The sequence below is a fragment of the Nicotiana tabacum genome, chromosome 11 (genome assembly GCF_000715075.1).
Source record: "Nicotiana tabacum cultivar K326 chromosome 11, ASM71507v2, whole genome shotgun sequence".
In the NCBI taxonomy this organism is placed as follows: domain Eukaryota; kingdom Viridiplantae; phylum Streptophyta; class Magnoliopsida; order Solanales; family Solanaceae; genus Nicotiana; species Nicotiana tabacum.
In genome coordinates, this window is record NC_134090.1 from 3,212,491 (window position 1) to 3,222,001 (window position 9,511).

At 37.1% G+C, this 9,511-nt stretch overlaps 1 long non-coding RNA gene across 1 annotated transcript; it reads right to left on the reverse strand.

The window, feature by feature from the left end:
* Window positions 1–910: 910 nt before the first annotated feature.
* LOC142166485 (uncharacterized) lies at window positions 911–8,976 on the reverse strand. Its single transcript, XR_012696897.1, has 3 exons — window positions 8,790–8,976; window positions 8,651–8,683; window positions 911–1,081 (listed from the first exon to the last, which is right to left on the reverse strand). It is a non-coding gene; the product is annotated as an uncharacterized LOC142166485 (long non-coding RNA).
* Window positions 8,977–9,511: the final 535 nt, after the last annotated feature.

Consider the following 9,511-nt stretch of genomic DNA (forward strand, 5'->3'; position numbering starts at 1 on the left):
GATCCTAGGTGATACCTTTGACACTCAGATGCAACAGCTTTTAGACAATTCACTTCACTTTGAGCGTCCAAGCTCCATTCTTGAAGTGCATGCTTTGTTGGTGTGCATCCAATAGATGTCATATACAGTTTCTTTCAAACACAAATTCATTTTTTGTTGTGGGAGTAGGTAAAGTCTACTGCTCCAGCTATATCAATAGCCATATAGAAGATGTATAGCATGTACATCACATTTTGCCAAATTGAAATCAAGTTGAGCAACGAGCACATGACTCCTCCTAGTAACAGTTCATAAAACCAATTTGCATTTGAAGTTCAAGACTAAGAAATCATTTGTGATTTACTAGATCAATACTAGAATTTCAGAAACCTTTTACTTTTGAAGTGCTCATCTTGATCAAGGCAAAGGTCCATACAAAGGCTCTCCTACTTAGGGTACATAATAAAGCATTTACATATGAACTGGTTGGAAACTGAGGTCTATAGATTTGTTCACAGCATCCAGCACACTAAAAAGTAACTCTTACTGTAGATTCAAAAGCATTTTCACTAGAGAGAGTCTGAAGGCACAACTCACCTCATGCACATATTTATTCCCCTCCGTGTTTAACAAGTCATGGCACATTGAGTCATATGTCCAGTCATGTATGATGGGAGAAACCTGTAAATAGGAGGGGAATAGAGAAGCATGTCAAGAAAATGAAAAAAAGACAAAGATTAACATGAGAATGGATCAACTGAAACCTGCTCTACTGATCTATCCACAATAAGCAACTCGCATGTTTCTGTTTGCGGAAAGTGAGGAAGAGTGTATTTGTACTTTGTAAGCGAATTTAAATTTAGCAAGGTCAACTTTATGCTCGAAAGCCACAGATCAAGATCTGAATGCTTACCCGTAATGAAGCAAAAACTGTTGCAATGCGGTTAGCCATCATATTCAAACACAAGTCACCCTTCCGAGAACCTTAATCATCTCCGAAACACTAAAGGATAATACGCGCGCGTGTGTAAGGACGTGATAGATCGGTTACATCTCACTGAGATGGTTTATAAACTGATAGGACTGTTATAAATCTGTATTGCTGTAATAAACAATTAAATCATTAAACTTTCTGAAATATATAAACAAAACAGAAAGTTAGTAATACTTGTTTAACGAAATAAATTCTGGAAAAACAGTATAGGAATAAATCGAGCACACTGAATACACAGTGTGTCTTTAAGAAAATTATTCCCCTCAAGTACCCGAGGTGCTGGAATATATCCTCCCAGGATAGAACGATTTAACTCACCGGAGTGTTGGTACCAAAAAAACGCCGGTGAACAGCGAGTCACTCGAAGGCTTTAAAATACACTGGAATTTTTGTGCAGAAGAAGAAGAAGAAGATCAGAAAATTTCGTAAGGAAAGATTCTGGGATTCAAAGTATATTTATAGAGTTGCTAGCATTGTTTCTAAAAAGGTTTGCAACCTTTCAGAAACAGTCATGGCTGTTGGAACAGGTTGTTTGAAATATTGCGAAAAAACGGATTTAAAATAATCCGGGAAAGAAAACGGGCCTGACCGGACCGGGTCGTTAATTATTTATTTAATTAATTAAATAATTGAAAGAAATTTTGTCCAAAAAGACCAAATCCAAATCCGAAGCCGAAGCGGAGCCGAGCGAGCGACGACGACGACGGCGCGAGGCTTGCCTTCTTCTTAACTCTTTAAGAGCTAGAAGAAGAGCAATTATATATATACCCATCAAAAGCCTTTTCTTCCTCCAATATGGGACAATGTCCCTTTGCCAAGGAGGGAAACTCAAATATTTTATTTTTCCTCCATTTCTCATTCACCCTCTTTAAGCTACACAAGCTTAAAATCCCAACAATCCCCCACAAGAATGGGGAATGGCTATAAAATAAAGGAATGCACGGACGCGTGTGTGTTTTACATGCAAGAATTAATTGCATCTGGATAAGTGGGTTTCCCTTTGAACTTTCCGTAGTGAACTTATATCGAATATACTCGGTCAATCAGTAGATTTGATATCTTTGAACCGTCGAGCTTTGTTGTATACCTAGACAACATAAGTCACACAATCAATCCTTAACCATCTATGGTTCTCACGGTTGTGTTCGTTTCAGCCATGAACACCGCCTGGTTTCATGAGTGCTTAGAGAATGGGCCTTTACTTTCATTCCCCTTGAAGCGGCTTACACTTCACACTCACATAGGTGATTTCTAAACGTGTAATCCTATAGACACACTATCTGGTCATATCCTGCCAGACTTAGCAAATCATTAAAAAACCTTTAAGCTTTGTTGACTCATCAAAAAGCCTTAATGCTTTACCTCGATTTCTGAACATTGTCTTCATCACGAGAATGGGTTGAGTTATTTGACAATGTTGAACCGTCATTCATAACTTTGTTTGATCTCTTTGAACCTAGCTCGTGGGATCTCCAGTCTGCTAGGTAGAGTTACCGCCATGATGACTTGTCCTAGACCTTAACCCCATTCCCTTTGATGATCTTTCAACTGCCTCTCTAGATAGGCCTTTTGTAAGTGGATCCGATATGTTATCTCTTGACTTTACGTAGTCAATTGTGATAACACCACTAGAGAGTAGTTGTCTAACAGTATTGTGTCTCCGTCATATATGACGAGATTTTCCGTTATACATAACGATCCCTGCCCTGCCTATTGCCGCTTGACTATCACAATGTATACAAATAAGTGCCAAAGGTTTGGGCCAAAATGGAATATCTTTCAAAAAATTCCGGAGCCATTCAACTTCTTCACCGGTCTTATCTAAAGTTATGAATTCAGATTCCATTGTAGAACGGGCGATGCATGTTTGTTTGGATGATTTCCAAGACACTGCTCCACCCCCAATTGTGAAAACATATCCACTCGTGGATTTAACTTCAGATGGTCCAGTGATCCAATTTGCATCACTATATCCCTCGATCACGGAGGGATATTTGTTATAATGCAAAGCGTAATTTTGGGTATGTTTGAGATACCCCAAAACTTGTTTCATTGCCATCCAATGTATGTGATTGGGATTACTTGTAAACCGACTCAGTTTACTAATAGCACATACTATATCTGGTCGCGTACAATTCATGATATACATCAAACTTCCCAATACTCTTGCATAGTACAGTTGTGAGTCACTTTCACCTTTATTCTTTTGAAGTGTATGACGTAACTCACGTCAATTGGAGTCCTGGCAATTTTGAAATCCAAATACTTGAACTTGTCAAGTACCTTTTCAATGTAGTGAGATTGTGATAATGCTAGACCTTATGGAGTCTTGTGAATTCTGATTCCTAAGATCACATCAGCAACTCCTAAGTCTTTCATATCGAATTTGCTAGCCAACATGCGCTTAGTAGCATTTATATATGCCATGTTTTTGGTCATTATCAACATGTCATCAATATATAAACAAACAATGACTTCATGACCTGGACTATTTTTAATGTAAACATATTTGTCGCACTCGTTGATTTTAAACCCACTTGCCAACATTGTTTGGTCAAATTTGGCATGCCATTGTTTGGGTGCTTGTTTAAGTCCATAAAGTGACTTAACAAATTTGCACACTTTCTTTTCTTTACCAAGAACCACAAAACTCTTAGGTTGTTTCATATAAATCTCTTCCTCTAATTCTCCATTTAAGAAAGCTGTTTTAACATCCATTTGATGGATTTCAAGACCATACACGGCCGCTAGTGCTACTAACACCCTAATAGATGTTATCCTCGTTACTGGCGAGTAAGTGTCAAAGTAATCAAGGCCTTCCTTTTGTCTATAACCTTTGACAACAAGTCTTGCCTTATATTTGTCAATAGTGCCATCAGCTTTCACTTTCCGTTTAAAGATCCATTTCGAACCTAAAGGCTTATTTTCCGGAGGAAGATCTACCAATTCCCATGTATGGTTATCCAAAATTGATTGAATCTCACTATTGACTGCCTCTTTCCAAAACGCTGAATCAGAAGATGACATAGCTGCTTTAAAAGTTTGAGGTTCATTTTCAAGCAAGAATGTCACCAAATCTGGTCCAAAGGAAGTAGATGTTCTTTGACGTTTGCTACGCCTTGGATCTTCTATACTTGGAGTATTTTCCTTTGGTTCTTCCCGAGGTCGTTTAGGTCTTTCACTTAACGACTCACATTTAGTTTTATACGGATAGATGCTTTCAAAGAATTCAGCATTATCTGATTCCATTACCGTATTAACGTGAATTTCGGGATTATCGGATTTATGAACCAAAAACCGACATGCTTTTCTGTTTGTAGCATATCCAATGAAAATGCAATCAATAGTTTTTCGTCCGATTTTAACCCTTTTAGGTAAAGGAACTTGTACCTTTGCTAGATACCCCCACACTTTGAAATATTTCAAGTTGGATTTTCTTCCTTTCCATTTTTCATATGGAATAGATTACGTTTTGCTGTGGGGTTGGTACTCTGTTGAGTATTCGGTTAGCTGTAAGGATCGCTTCGCCCCACAAACTCTGCGGTAATCTGGAACTTATTAATAAAAAATTCATCATTTCCTTTAATGTCCGATTTTTTCTTTCCGCAATTCCATTAGATTGAGGTGTGTAAGGTGTAGTAGTTTGATGGATAATTCCATATTCCGAACATATTTCTACAAATGGAAATTCATATTCTCCACCCCGATCACTTCTAATCATTTTGATCTTTTTATTCAATTGATTCTCCACTTCATTCTTGTATTGCTTAAATACTTCAATTGCTTCATCCTTACTATTAAGCAAATAAACATAACAATATCGAGTGCAATCGTCAATAAAAGTAATAAAATACTTTTTCCCACCTCGAGATGGTGTCGACTTCATATCACAAATGTCAGTATGAATTAAGTTAAAAGGATTTGAATTCCTTTCAATAGACCTATAAGGATGTTTTACAAACTTAGACTCAACACATATTTGACATTTTGATTTATTACACTCGAATTTAGGCAATACTTCTAAATTAATTAACTTTCGCAAGGTTTTGTAATTGACATGTCCTAAACGAATATGCCATAAATCATTTGACTCCAATAAATAAGAAGAAGCTGAAATTTTATTCATACTGTCAACAACCATTATATTTAGTTTGAAGAGGCCCTATGTGAGGTAGCCCTTTCCAACATACATTTCATTCTTGTTTACAACAACTTTATCAGAAACAAATACACATTTGAATCCATTCTTAATAAGCAAAGAAGTAGAAACTAAATTATTCCTAATAGTAGGAACATAAAGAACGTTGTTGAGCGTTAACACCTTGCCGGAAGTAATCTTCAGGAATATCTTCCCATAACCTTCAATCTTGGCTGTTGCAGTATTTCCCATGGAAAGCTCTTCTTTGGGACCAGCAGTAGAGTAAGTCGCAAATGCTTCCTTGACAGCACAAACATGTCGAGTGGCTCCAGAGTCAATCTACCACTCCTTCGGATTTTCAACTAGGTTGCATTCCGAAAGCATTGCACACATATCATCAATGTCATCATTCTTCTCCACTATGTTGGCCTGTCCCTTCTTCTTATACTTTTTCGGGAGACGACAATCAGGGGCTTTGTGACCGATTTTTCCACAATTGTAGTAGCTGCCCTTGAATTTCTTTTTGTTCTGCTCCTTAGTCTGTCTAGAAGACCTCTTTCTCTTCTTACTTTTTGGAGCAGTCTCCTCAACGATATTAGCTCCCATGATCGTTGAATTTCCACGAGACTTCTTCTCGGCTATTTTGTTGTTTTCCTCAATCTTGAGACGAATCACAAGATCTTCCAACTTCATTTCTTTGCGCTTGTGCTTAAGATAGTTCTTGAAATCTCTCCACGAAGGAGGCAATTTTTCAATCATTGCAGCCACTTAAAATGCTTCATTCACAATCATACCTTCAGCAATAAGGTCATGAAAAATAAGTTGAAGCTCCTGAACTTGGGTTCCAACAGTTTTGCTGTCTATTATTTTATAGTTTAGAAACTTGGCAACCACGAACTTCTTCAAGCATGCATCTTCAGTCTTGTACTTCTTCTCAAGTGCGTCCCATAATTCTTTCGAAGTATTCATCGCACTGTACAAATTGTACAAGTCATCCTCTAAAGCGCTTAAGATATAGCCTTTGCAAAGAAAATCTGCCTGCTTCCACGCCTCAATAATCATGAATTTCTCGTTGTCTAGCATGTCCGCAGCAGGCACTGGAGGTTCTTCACTAGTGAATTTCTGCATACCAAATGTGGTAAGCCAGAAGAACACCCTTTCCTGCCATCCTTTGAAGTTGGCTATAGAAAGTTTTCCCGGTTTCTCTGCCGGTGGAACAATAGTCCGGCTTGACGAGGCTATCGTCGTTGCCGCAACAGTCGCAGAAGAATTTCAGTTATCAATTGTCATTTCTCACTGTAAACAACAGAAGAGTTCAATTAATGGCAAAACCAGAACAGTAAACAATACTGCTATTAACAACAACCGGTATGTATAATAAATAAAATCGAAGTTTTTATATACCGTTTCACAGAAAACGATGAAGTTTTTATGTTCTTCAAATCGTTTTCTGAATTTCAATACTCTGATAAAATTTTAATATCTTCAAATCAGAATAGTAAAATTCAGAAGTAGTAGAAAACCACACAGGTTTTAATCTCCACAAACAAAATACAGAATATAATAAAATAATTTCCTTAAGATTGTTATAAATCTATATTACTGCAATAAATAATTAAATCATTAAACTTTCTGAAATATATAAACAAAACAGAAAGTTAGTAATACTTGTTTAACGAAATAAATTCTGGAAAAACATTATAGGAATAAATCGAGCCCACTGAATACACAATGTGTCCTTAAGGAAATTATTCCCCTCAAATACCCGAGGTGCTGGAATATATCCTCCCAGAATAGAACGATTTAACTCACCGGAGTATTGGTACCAAAAAACGCCGGTGAACAACGAGCCACTCGAAGGCTGTAAAACACACTGGAATTTTTGTGCAGAAGAAGAAGATGAAGAAGAAGAAGAAGAAGATCAGAAAATTTCGTAAGGAAAGATTCTGGTATTCAAAGTATATTTATAGAGTTGCTGGCATTGTTTCTGAAAAGATTTGCAACCTTTCAGAAACAGCCATGGCTGTTGGAACAGGTTGTTTGAAATATTGCGGAAAAACGGATTTAAAATAATCCGGAAAAGAAAACGGCCCTGATCGAATTTTTCGTTAATTATTTAATTAATTAATTAAATAATTGAAAGGAATTTTGTCCAAAAAGATTAATCAATCAATCTTTGACCAAAGCCGAGCCGAGCGAGCGATGACGACGACGGCGCGAGGCTTGTCTTCTTCTTAACTCTTTAAGAGCTAGAAGAAGAGCAATTATATATATATATACCCATCAAAAGCCTTTTCTTCCTCCAATATGGGACAATGTCCCTTTGCCAAGGAGGGAAACTCAAATATTTTATTTTCCCTCCATTTCTCATTCACCATCTTTAAGCTACATAAGCTTAAAATCTCAACAAGGACCACATTAGCATTATACAAAAGAATTTCCTAGATAATAGCATTACTGAAGGGCCACCTTCACCTCTTCAATCTCATTTCTCATTAAGATTGGCAACAAAAGATTAAGAACCATAGAAAGTCCTGTTATTGGCAAAACTAGAAGGCAGTTGTGTAAGTGTAAATATATAACAATATCAGTTTTGTTTACATGTTTGAATCATCCCGAGTTGTTCAGCAGATGATCCCCTTGAAAAAAAAGAAATTCAAGGTAAGAAAAGACATCATAAATCAAATATGGATGTGGCTCTTCATTATGAAAATGACTGGAAAAAGCTTCAACTGGGGTCCTCAGGGCTTTGACACGGGTAAGAGTGTGGCGCGTGATGTGTTGGTTAGGCGCATGCTATTTGATTTTTATCATGCTATTCTAGTACAAGCATACAAAATGTAACGGGGATCTCCACCGAGTTTAGAACTGTGAGCTAGCTGGCCCGTGGCAATAACTGCACGGAAGAGAAAAAGCTGTCTAGGAGCCAGGTGATATGGTCTAGAAATCATGATAAATATTGGACCTATCATGTTCAATTTTTCATAATTGGACCTATCATGTTCTCTTTCCACAACTGGACCTATTATGACATCCACCGCGGCATGTTGTTATATAACTTTGGTTCACCCAAAATCAACAACAACAACAACTCAGTGAAATTCCATTATTGGAGTCTGAGTAGGGTAGTGTGTACGCAGACCTTACCCCTACCCCAAGAGACCAAAAGGTAGAGAGGCTGTTTCCGAATTAGAGAATGTATGTTTGGCGTCTTTTCTTTGGTACTGCTCATGCTGTGAGGATCCGAAATCATATTGTGATATAGCAACTTCTTAACTATAACTTTCTTTAGTAAGAATGTATTTCAATGCAAGGATCAATCAAATGAGCAACCTCACATTTTTAAAGCTCTTGCATTGAAATACCTTCTTACTAAAGAAAGTTCTAGTTAAGAAGTTTGCCATATCACAATATGATTTCGAATTCTCACATCATCAGCAGTACCAAAGAAAAGCCCCCAAACATGCATTCTCCAATTAAGACAGGTATTAAAGCGGAGAAATCACCAAATTAATGACATATTAGGCATCATCACATACCTGACTGTGAATAGCCAAAAATTCCAAGTTCACCTGCACAAAACAGCGCTCAATAAGACCAGTGGCACAAATTAAAGCAATAAGAAGTAAAATTAACTCTGAGAAAAGATTCAACAAAACAAGGATGATAACTTCTCACAAGGCACCAATGCGAGACTGAACACTTGAATCCCGCTTTATGTAATTAACCAACTCTTTAGCAATAGGCGAACTAAAGAAGACAAATGCCCTGAAATGGAAATAAAGAAGAGTAGAGGATGAGAAAGAAAGAAAGAAAGAAAAAAGGAGAAAAAATAGTCAAAGCAAATCAAACTGTAACTTCTAAATATTTATATATGTTTCCCTCTATCTTTTGATAAAGTCAAGTTTCCTTCTATCTTTGAAGAGGAAGCTAAAAATTGACAATCAGGCTTTAAGATACACAGTATTGACCAGGTTGAGATAGATATCAGTCTTCCCATGCCATAAGTATTTATATGTGCATTCGGACCAAGTGGTCGTCATGAAAACGAGAGGAATCTAAATTTGGGAAACTTATTAAACAGCCGTATTCTCTGACAAATTGCATCTATGTGGTCCTTCACAATGTTAGACATAGCAGAAGACAGTGCAAGATTTCACAATGAGCAAAAATCTTTAGGTTAATTACTGCATAGGGTGGTTTCACTAAAATCTTACTACTCCAGACAAAAGCTCCAAGATAGACTATTGGACGTACGGAATTAAATGAGAAAATGCTCTCTCAATTTATACTTGGGGCAGCCTTTGCTTCTTTCAATATGTCCTCTGCCTATATATAATATTTTTCTTTTCCATCAAACGGGAACGTTAAGTAACTTCATTCCTTCATGCCTTTATAGC